At 39.7% G+C, this 11313-nt stretch overlaps 1 non-coding gene across 1 annotated transcript; it reads left to right on the forward strand.

Moving 5' to 3' along the window:
- The first annotated feature begins 9206 nt into the window (after positions 1 to 9206).
- Positions 9207 to 9313, forward strand: LOC145565462 (small nucleolar RNA R71). Its single transcript, XR_014095038.1, has one exon. It is a non-coding gene; the product is annotated as a small nucleolar RNA R71 (small nucleolar RNA).
- The last annotated feature ends 2000 nt before the right edge of the window (positions 9314 to 11313 follow it).

The raw sequence follows: 11313 nt of genomic DNA on the forward strand, positions 1-11313 counted from the left end.
CCCGGTCTCATCTTCGAGGCTTGGACTTCGATTGGGCTTGATTCTTCGGCCCCATCCGAATTTCCTCTTCGGGTCTTTAATACTTGGTCCAAATGCCCCGGTATCACACACCGAGCCCTTAATCACCGGCTCTAACCGGTCCTGGGCTTCAAAGATGGTCGTGTCCTCCTAATGTCCGTAGTTGCTCCAGGAAAAACCTGGAAAACGCTCCAAATGTGCAATTTCCTACAAAACTCAAGCAAAACTACAAAAACACTAGAAAACACCAATTAGTAATAAAAGTGGCTCTAAAGAGCCAAAAACACTACTAATTATGACCAAGGGACGAGGGTAAAATACTATATAAATTGGACACATCAAACTCCCCCTAGCCAAACCTTTGCTTGTCCGTAAGCAAAGAGCTCATCAATGAACATATAAAACACGCTTCATCCCAAGTAAACAAAATCAAGCACAAACGATTCAAGGCAAATCTAATGAACATGCTTCAATGTTAATCAATTTCATTCATCTAATCATTCATCCTCCACAACAATTGTCAAGTAGAGCAAACCACATGAGCATATAGAATTCAAGACTAGTGCTCACACACTCAACTCTCATTTATGTGGCGAGTAGAAGATGTACTCGATCGCTCTCCAACCAACCCCTTTATATGTGAACAATGCTCTCCCAACTCACACTCTCGTGTGTTTAAAAAAGATGTACACTCAACCTACTAGTCGACTCAAAATATGTCAAATCATAACTTGCATTGATAAACAACACTTTCACATTCATACAACTCTATGCACAAAGTTCGGAAGGTCTTTAAAGCTTGTAATGTAAGGCTAATTAAGGTAAAGGTTAGGATAAATTTAGGAAAATGTGAGAGAAAAACCATGCTTAAGGGAGCCATATCCTAACAAAACCCAAGGTCAAAAACAAGTAATGACCAAAACATCTCCAATCACAACTTAACTCCACAAAAATTCACCAAGCAAACCCATACATAACACCAATCCCAACACTTACACATTCACCCACAAAATATGATAATAGGAAATAGAGTGAATTAAAACAAACTTTGAACTCATTCTTTTTTTTTCAAACTTGATCTTTTTTTTTTCTTTTTTTTTTCTTTTGAGCAACCTTCACATAGAACATTTGAAACAATTTTTTTCTTTGCTCTTTTTTTCTTTTTATCTCACATTGGAAATTTTCAACTTTGAAACACAAACTATCAACATTTTTCCAATCATAATATCACAAGAACAATCACTCTTCTTTTATTCCCACATTGTGCAAATAAAGTGCAAATCACAACTCCCTCACCTCACTAACTAATAGCTCCCCCAAGCCAAGCTTGGGACTAGTAACCAATGGGTCTAATATATGCTTGTAATGTGGCTAAATAATCAATTAAAGGGCACAAGCAACAACATGGGTAGCAAGAAGGGAACAAATGTATCTAATATCATCTGAAAGCTACCTAAGAGAACAAATGCCTAAGTCCTCCTCAATGTGCATAATATTGAGTCATACAAACATTACTAATAGTTACAAACCAATACTCAAATTCCTTGACATACTAGGAACTATCACACAATTCCTAATCAAATCAACTAGTCAAGCACTATATTCACAAACGGTTGGCAAAATTGACGCATGTTTAGGCATCTAAACAATTAAACTTCAAATCATGATTAACAAATTCACAAAGCTCATTATCATATACCAAGAATTAGAACAATATTTTCCAAGTATGGGACACAGGGAAGCATGATTTACAATTCATTGGAACGTATTTTTGATTTTTTTTAAATTTTTTATTTTGTATTTTTTCATATAGGAAAGCAATAAAAACTACACTATAAAGCAATAAAATCTATACTAGAAAGCAAAAATAGAGAAAAGAGAGAAAGAGTTACAATATGTACAAGATATCTCCCCCCAAGCCAAATCAAGCAATGCCCTCATTTACTTGGGGGTGTAGCTAGGAGAAGCTACTCCTCATCATCATCCTCATCCATCCTTTGATAGCCTCCTCCATAGCTCAAGCCGGCGCCTTCATGGCTCGTACTAGCACCACCATAGCCCGAACCACCTGCAAAGTAGTTAGGGTCTACATTTCCCCCCATCCCACCAAAAGGAGATCGACCCCATAATCATGGACTGAAGAGTAGTCCACATAAGTACCATAGGCTCCGGGGGTCGAATACCCTCCTTGGGAGTATTGGAACCAATCGGGAACTAGTGCCTCGGGGGGAATATCCCCTCGGCGTGCATAATCGTCATACATGGGGTATAAACCCCTCCCGAGGTTCCTCTCTACATGGCAAACCCTCCTATCTAGAGTGCCTAACCTAGAGTCTAGGTTTTGCACCATACCCTCCATTATCCCTTGCCCTCTCTCAATCCAGTCAAGTTGGCTCCTAAAAGCCGAAAATTTATATGGGGCATGGGGGTCTATGTTGTAATCAACGGAGGAGGTGGGGATGCCATATGTGTAGGGTTGGGATGGTGGATGGTATTGGGGTGAAGGGTGGGGTGGTGGTGAATAGTAAGGCTCTTGAGCCTCTCCTTGACCGTCTAACTCAAAGGTGAAGGAAGGATTTCCTTTCTCAAATTTGGTCAAGGCGGGGTTGGGTAGCTTAAAAGCTTGATCTCTCCTACCCGACTCCCGGTGGACTATCCACCATGTCTCACCTCCCATGGGTTGCACCCAGTTAAGGCCTCCTAAGTAGGCTAGGTCCCTGAGGGTAGAACCCTCCACTTTCCTATGGCCGGTAGGGGTTCATCCTAGGTGTTTTACCGCTATATGGGTAACCAACCCCCCAAAATAGATAGGCGCTCTAGACTTACCCCCCTCGGCCGCATTGGCCGCCCTTTGGAAATGTTGGGCTATCCTATGCGGTTTGTTTAGTTTTTCAGCATTGGGGATCATGTAGGAGTCCAACAATTCAAGCTCATCCCTCCTAACGTTTGTCGGTTCATGCCTCCCAAAGATTGTGAGGCCGGCAAACCTTTGCCAAATCTTTGGGACGGGATGTTAAATCCACGTCCCCTTGGCATGTTGGAGGTTGAGTAAACCCTCCCCGGTGAGTCTTTTATAGACCACGACAATGTGGTATTGGGAGGGTTCAATGGGTTTATCCGATTTAAGCTCAAACAATTTTCCAAATTCTTTTAAAGTTAAACGCACATCATTTTTCATCAATCGGAATTGAACATGAGTAATCAAAGCATTAGTTTTAATAACATTGAAACTTGAAACACATTCTAAAGTCAAATAATCATAAGTGTCATAATGCATTTGAAAAAAGCCACTCATTCAAATACCCTTGAAATTTTTTTCTACCGGTATATCAAGCCCTAATCTAGACAAAATAGGATGGTGAAAAAAACGTGTAGAGATTACGTGCCTCTCAATGAGGTTAAGCATCCTAGTGCGCTGCTCGGTCGAGGTGATGACTAGTTCGTTCCATCCCGGAATTTGAAGTTCCACGTCAACCACTGGTTGTTGTTGTTGCCTCGAACCTTCACCCCTTTGTTGTATTGATATTTTGGAAGCTATTTTATGTATGAAAGGTAGGATTTGAAGCTTTCTCTCTCTAAGGGTTTTGAGAATTCTTGAGAGAAAGTGGTAGAAATTTATAGAGGATTGTAGAGGAAGGTGTTAGGATGAAAAATATGTAAAAATTATGGAGTTTTGATGGATGAATTTGAGGAGATCTTGAAAGGAAAGTGAGTTTGAAGGTTTAAAAATGGAGGTTTTATAGAGAGCAGGTGTGAATGAAGAAGAAGAAGTATGAAGGAAAAAGAAAAGAAAGGAAGAGAAAAGAAAATAAAGGACGACCAACAATGGGCGCGCCCGATTGGGCGAGCCTCGCCCGATCGGGCAAAGACATGTGTTCTAGGTTTGTGAAGTTGCGCACCTGATCGGGCGACCTCCGCCCGATCAGGCGCGAACTCGGAGAATTTTTCGCCCTTTGCTTTTCCAGATGGGGCAAGCTTTGCCCGACATATCATTTTTACTTCACTCAATTTCTCCAAAAATTCGCCCGATCGGGCGAATTTCCCTTGATTTTTTTTCCTTACTTGCCCGGCCGATTGGGCGAGCGTCGCCCGATCGGGCAAAATAAAGCTCCGACAAATCACAATTTGCGCGCCCGTTCGGGCCTGTGCCCAGTCCGGAGTGCTCTTTTTCTTCTAACTTTTTCTCTTTAAATCTCCTTACTTTATGATCTAAAACCTGTACAAAAACACTTATGAAAGATAAAATTGCACTCTCCTCACCTCTCTAAAAAAAATAAAAATAAAAATAAAAATAAAATAAAGAAAAAACTAGTCTCAAAAGCAAGAAATACGGGTTGCCCTCCGCAAAGCGCTGGTTTATCTAGGTCCCGCACGACCCTCTTACCACATTGAAGTTCAAGATGAACCGGAACCGCCTAGGTGAAGTAGTTCAACCACACCAATCGTAGCCCCCCTATTATATAGCTTAAATCTTTGGCCATTAACCTTGAACTCGTTACCATGCTCATCAAATAACTCCACAGAACCAAATTTGTTAGCTCTTTAGACAGTAAAAGGACCCGACCACCTTGACTTCGACTTTCCTGGGAATAGTTTAAGTCTAGAGTGGAACAACAACACTTTATCACCTTCTTTGAACTCTCTCGGAATAATCATCTTGTCGTGCCATCTCTTTGTCTTCTCCTTGTAGACATGAGCACTATCATAGGTCGTCAACCTAAACTCATCAAGTTGGTTAAGTTGAAGTAACCTCTTTTCTCCCGCTAATTTGGCATCCAAATTGAGCTCCTTAATAGCCCAATATGCCTTATATTCTAATTCCACTGGAAGATGACATGTTTTGCCGTACACGAGTCTATATGGAGTGGTACCTATTGGGGTCTTAAACGCAGTTCTGTACGCCCAAAGGGTGTCATCCAACTTATCGCTCCAATCTTTCCTTTATTTTTCCACCACCTTCTCTAGAATGGCCTTGATCTCACGGTTGGAAACTTTAACTTGGCCACTAGTTTGGGGATGGTAGGCTAAACCTGTCCTATGGTAAACACCATACTTTTTGAGGAGGGTATCTAACTTCCGCTCATGAAAGTGAGATCCTCCGTCACTTATTATATATAGCTCTAGGCACTCCAAATCTTAGAAAGATAGTCTTCTTGAAAAGTCTGTAGACCACCTTGGCATCATTAGTAGGAGTGGCAATGACCTCGACCCACTTGGATACATAATCAACGGCGACAAGTATATAGCGGTTCCCGCTTGAAGAAGGAAACGGTCCCATGTAATCAACACCCCAAACATCAAAAATTTCAACTTCTAAGATTCCAGTTTGAGGCATCTCATGCCGCCGCGAAATGTTGCTAGTCCTCTGGCAAGAGTCACAAGCCTGCACAAAAGTGTTAGCATCCTTAAACATAGTAGGCCAATAAAAACCTGACTCATTAATCTTGGCCACCGTTTTGGTGGGGCCATGATGTCGTCCATATGGTGAGGTGTGCCAACTAGTAAGCACACCGATAACTTCCCATTCGGGAACACACCTGCGAAATAATCCATTTGCACACTCACAAAACAAAAAAGGATCATCCCAAAAATAATGTTTAACATCAGAAAGGAATTTCTTTTTCTGTTGATAGGATAAGTCAGGAGGTAGAGTACCACCCACTAAATAATTAGCAAGATTAGCATACCAAGGGTGTTGCTCTATAACTACATACAGGTTGTCATCAGGGAAAGAATCATCTATTGGGAGAGAATCCTTACCCTCATCTTACTTGATACGTGACAAGGGGTCTGCCACTACGTTCTCTGCTCCTCTTTTATCTTTTATCTCAATATTGAAATCCTGGAGCAAAAGAACCCAACGGAGTAGCCTAGGATTTGATTCCGCCTTGGCTATTAAGTACTTTAGAGCTGCATGGTCAGTAAAAACAATGACTTTAGAACCAACAAGATATTATCTAAATTTTTCTAAAGCATAAATCACAGCAAGAAACTCCTTCTTCGTGGTTGCATAGTTGACTTGGGCTTCATCCAAAGTTTTACTTGCATAATAAATAGCATGCAAAACTTTGTTCTTTCTCTGTCCAAGCACGGCTCCTAGTGCAAAGTCACTTGCATCACACATGATCTCAAAGGGTAGATTCCAATCGGGAGCACATATGATGGGTGCCGATATCAAAGCCTGCTTTATCCTGTTAAAAGCCTCAAGACACTCGTCAAAAAAAATAAAAGGGGCATCCTTGAGTAAAAGCTGAGTTAGTGGTTTAGCAATTTTAGAAAAATCTTTGATAAAGCGACGATAAAACCCCGCATAACCTAAGAAACTTCTAAATCCCTTAACATTAACCGGGGGAGGTAATTGCTCAATCACTGAAATCTTAGCTTTATCTACTTGTATGCCCTTATCAGATACAATGTGACCTAGAACTACTCCCTCTGTGACCATAAAGGGACATTTTTTCCAGTTTAGCACCAAATTGCATTCTTCACATCGTTTCAAAATTTTAGTGAGATTTATTAAACATGCATCAAATGAAGAACCATACACGCTAAAATCATCCATAAAGACTTCCATGATAGACTCTATGAGATCAGAAAAAATGCTCATCATGCAATGTTGAAAGGTAGCGGGGGAATTACATAAATCAAAGGGAATCCTACGATATGCAAAAGTACCATAAGGGCATGTAAATGTAGTCTTTTCCTGATCTTCAGGGTGAATTGGAATTTGGAAAAATCCCGAATACCCATCCAAATAGCAAAAGAACTTATGGTTAGCTAACCTCTCAAGCATTTGATCTATAAAGGGGAAGGGGAAGTGGTCCTTTTTTGTGGCGATATTTAGTCTACGATAATCAATGCACATACGCCACCCTATAACAGTTCTAGTGGGAATCAATTCATTTTTCTCATTTGTGATCACAGTCATCCCACCTTTTTTAAGCACCACCTGTACAGGACTTAACCACTTGGAATCAGAAATAGGATAGATAATACCTGCATCAAGTAATTTCATGACCTCTTTCTTGACTACTTCTTGCATAATAGGATTCAACCTTCTCTGGGGGTTGAATGCAGGGCTTATAGTTATCCTCTAAATGTATCCAGTGCATACAAAAATCAGGGCTAATACCCTTAAGATCATCAATAGTGTACCCAATTGCTCTTTTATGGGTTTAAAGAACCTCTAGGAGTTGGAAAGTTTGTAGGTCATCAAGTGCAGTACTGATGATCACATGGTATAGTTCCTGCTCATCAAGAAAAATATATTTTAAATGAGAAGGGAGAGGTTTTAGTTCAGGTTTCTTAACCTCTACAAGTTTTGATTCCTGAACTAAATTTACTACCTTCATTTTCCCCTTGGGGTCTAACTCTTTTAGGGAAAGAGCTTTTTCAATAGCATGTACTTCATTACCCTAGATGCTTACATTATCTGTAGATAAATTTCCACAAAGAATTTCCTCCAAGGGATCCCTTGCAAGAACCTGTTGTAAGCTATCATCACAAATATCATCCATTATATCAATTACATCAATAAAACAACAATTTTCTTCCAACATAGGTCCTTTAAAACTTTCCCTAAATCAAAAGTAACATTATCATCACCAACAGAAAGGGATAGTTTACCATTTTTGACATCAATAATGGCTCCTGCAGTATGGAGGAAAGGCCTACCTAATATAATGGGAATTTGTGTATCCTCAGCCATGTCTAAAACAACAAAATCAACAGGGATAAAAAATTTACCAACTCTGACAGGGACATCCTCTAATATACCTAAAGGGTACTTAACAGAATGATCGGCCATTTGCAAATCTATGTTAGTAACTTTTAAATCACCCATATTAAGTTTAGCACAAACGGACGATGGCATAACACTGACACTGGCACCCAAATAACACAAAGCTTTATCAATGAAAACTTTTCCTATATGACAAGGGATAGAAAAACTACCAGGATCCTTTAATTTATAAGGGGATTTATTTTGCAATAAGGCACTACATTCCTCTGTAAAAGCTACAGTTTCTACCTCATTAAAGGCCCTTTTCCTAGTAAAAATGTCTTTCATAAATTTAGCATATGTAGGAACCTTAGTGATTAAATCAGTGAAAGGAACTGTTACCTGCAAGTTTTTCACAACCTCCAAGAACTTACCGAATTGTTTATCAAACTTACTCTTCAATTGTCTATTAGGGAACGGTAGTTTGATAACTGGGCTCTGCACATCTCCTCCCTTATCCTGAGATTTACCCTACAAAGAAATATTAGAAGGGTTAGTATCTTTTTATAGCCCTGTAGGGTTAGCAGGATTAGCGTTTGGTATAGAGGAATCTGGATCAGGAACAGGTCCATCTTCCTTTGGCATAGGAGGTCCATCATAATGTGAACCACTCCTTAGAGTGATTGCATTGGCATGATATGTGGGATGGATTGGTTGTGATGGTAGAGCTCCCTGCTGACGAGTTTGTAGGGTAGATGAAAGTTGTGCAATTTGATTATCCATGATTTTATTATGAGCTAAAATTGAATCAATTTGCGCATCCCTACTCTCCATATGCTTTTGCTTGTTGGTAAGCATTGCTCTAATTTCTCTCATAGCAGGGTCAGAAGATGATGAGGGTTGTGCTTGGTTTTTCTGGCCAGAATTAGGATGGTAATATTTCTGCTGTGGGGGAGGTTGATGTTGTGGTTGTTGTGATGGTGGAGGGTTTTGTACATTGGTACTCCGGTAAGAAAGATATGGATGGTTCCGGAGACCAGGATTATAAGAGTTGGAGTATGGTTTATTTTGTCTATAGGTTTGAAAGGCATTAACTTGTTCCATTGAACTCCTACAATCTTGCTCCCAATGCCCTACAATTCCACAGTTTTCACAAGAAGCTTCATTGTTTGCAACATCAGAAACATTAGCTACAGAGTTAGTAGTAGCAGTAAGATTATCTAGTTTCGGACAAATAGATGTTAACTTAGCTTGCAAAAACGATACGGAATTAACATTATGTTTTCCTTTATTTACAAACCCTCTCGGATTCCCGTATTGGGAATTGTGTATTGCCATATGTTCGATAACCTGTCCTGCATCGTCCACATTTAGATTCATGAATCTCCCACTAGATGCAGAATCTAGAACTGATCTAGATGAATTTCCAAGTCCATTTTAAAAAGCTCGGATCAATTGGCATTGTGCCAGATTATGATGGGGGAATTCTCTCTATAGATCCTTGAATCTCTCCCAAGCCTCATGTAAAGTTTCATTGGCCTCTTGAGCGAAGTTCTGAATAGCACTCCTTAGTACAGCTGTTCTCTCTGTAGGGTAATATTTATTATAAAAATTCAAGGCAAGAGTTTCCCAGTCAGTAATACCAAGTGCAGTTCTATTCAAACCATTAAACCATAATTTAGCTTTTCCACATAATGAAAAGGGAAAAAGAATCTCCCTAATTTGGTCCTGCGTGACCCTGGCTTGTCTAATGTTGTTGCAATATTGGCAGAAATCTGCAATGTGAAGATTAGGATTTTCACCCTTAGCTCCACTAAATTGCTTCCTCTCTATCATGGTGATAAATTGGGGCTTGATTTCAAATTGCACTCCATCGAGGGCCGGAGTGGGAGTAAGGTGTGGAAAATCTGTGAGCTTTGGCTGCGAGTAGTCACTGAGCTTCTTTGGTACCACCATCTATGATTCTTATATAAAGGAATTTCTAAGTCATTGGAATCAGTTGGAGGGTCTCTTCGATTATTGTCTTCCTCAGAACCCGCCATGATTTTTCTATAAACATTCTTTTGCCTATGGAACGAGCGCTCGATCTCAGGATCGAATGGTATGTAACCTGATCTAGAACACCTGGGCATAAACAAAGAACAAAAAGACAAATATGAGAATTGCCTCAAAGAACTAACGTTCTCAGAGACAAGAGGGGATAATCTAGACTATAAAAAATAATCAAAAAAATAAAAATAAAACTGTTTCCCCGGCAACGACGCCAAATTTTGACAGGCTCAAGTCGTATTCACCTAATAAAAAACAAAACCTAAATCCACTAACAATGTAGATAGGGAAGAAGGGTCGAACCACAGGGAAACAAGTCAATTTATTCCTAATTAATTAAAAGCAATCTAAATTATCAAGTAACCAAATTATTATTAAAAGGGTAATTAAAGTACTAAAAGTAAGAGTAGGAAGGAAATAAAATAAGAGGTAAATCAGTGAAAGAAAAGCCTAGGGCATAGGTTCACCAATAAACAAAATTCCAGGGTAAAACATAACAATCAATCATCAATGCATCAATTAATCAGATCATAAACGGCTTTCGCTACGTATTACAATCACAGAGTTAATTTACCGGTATTAAATCTCATCTCTCGAATCTCAACTTAACCATTTATAAATTAGTCCGCCTATTGAAGCTAAGCCTAAACATCAATTCTCATCTCTCGAATCTCGAATCAATATTGCTAAACTCATATAATTAAATCTGGCCAAACCTAATTGCATAGCATTAAATCAATCACTAGGAAAATAATTAAGCATTGACAATCAACAATCACAAATTACCCCTTCATATTATTTATTGGATCCCCATGAACCCTAGAAATTAAACTACCAACGCATAATTAAATCTAAACTAATCAGAGCAATAAAATAAGACATGATGAAAGAATTAAAGAAAATAACTGAAATTAATGGAGAAGAAATTGTTACCAAAATAATCTGAATTAAGAAGTTGAATTAAGAACAAAGTTGAGAGAATTTTAGAGAGAGAAAATATTCTAAGTAGAGAGAGAAAGTCTAAAAGAGAAGTAAAACCACAATTCCGTACTCAAATCATACTTAAACATCTCTAAAAAAAATCCTAATTAGAGCTAAGAACTCGGCAATCAGATGCCTCAAAAACAAGCGCCCGATCGGGCCCGCCTTTTTCATCGTATTCTTCCTAGGCAGCTGCGCCCGATCGACCTAACGCTCACATGATCGAGCGCGCCTTTCCTGATGTCTCTGACTACGCGCCCGCCCGATCGGGCATAAGCTTGCCTGATCGGGCCCGGTTTCTTCTTCGAGGCTTGGACTTCGATTGGGCTTGATTCTTCGGCCCAATCCGGATTTCCTCTTCGGGTCCTGAATACTTGGTCCAAATGCCCCGGTATCACACACTGAGCCCTTAATCACCGGCTCTAACCGGTCCTGGGCTTCAAAGATGGTCGTGTCCTCCTTATGTCCATAGTTGCTCCATGAAAAACCCGGAAAATGCTCTAAATGTGCTATTTCCTACAAAACTCAGGCAAAACTACAAAAAC

Source organism: Chenopodium album, chromosome 1 (genome assembly GCF_948465745.1).
Source record: "Chenopodium album chromosome 1, dcCheAlbu1.1, whole genome shotgun sequence".
In the NCBI taxonomy this organism is placed as follows: Eukaryota; Viridiplantae; Streptophyta; class Magnoliopsida; order Caryophyllales; family Amaranthaceae; genus Chenopodium; species Chenopodium album.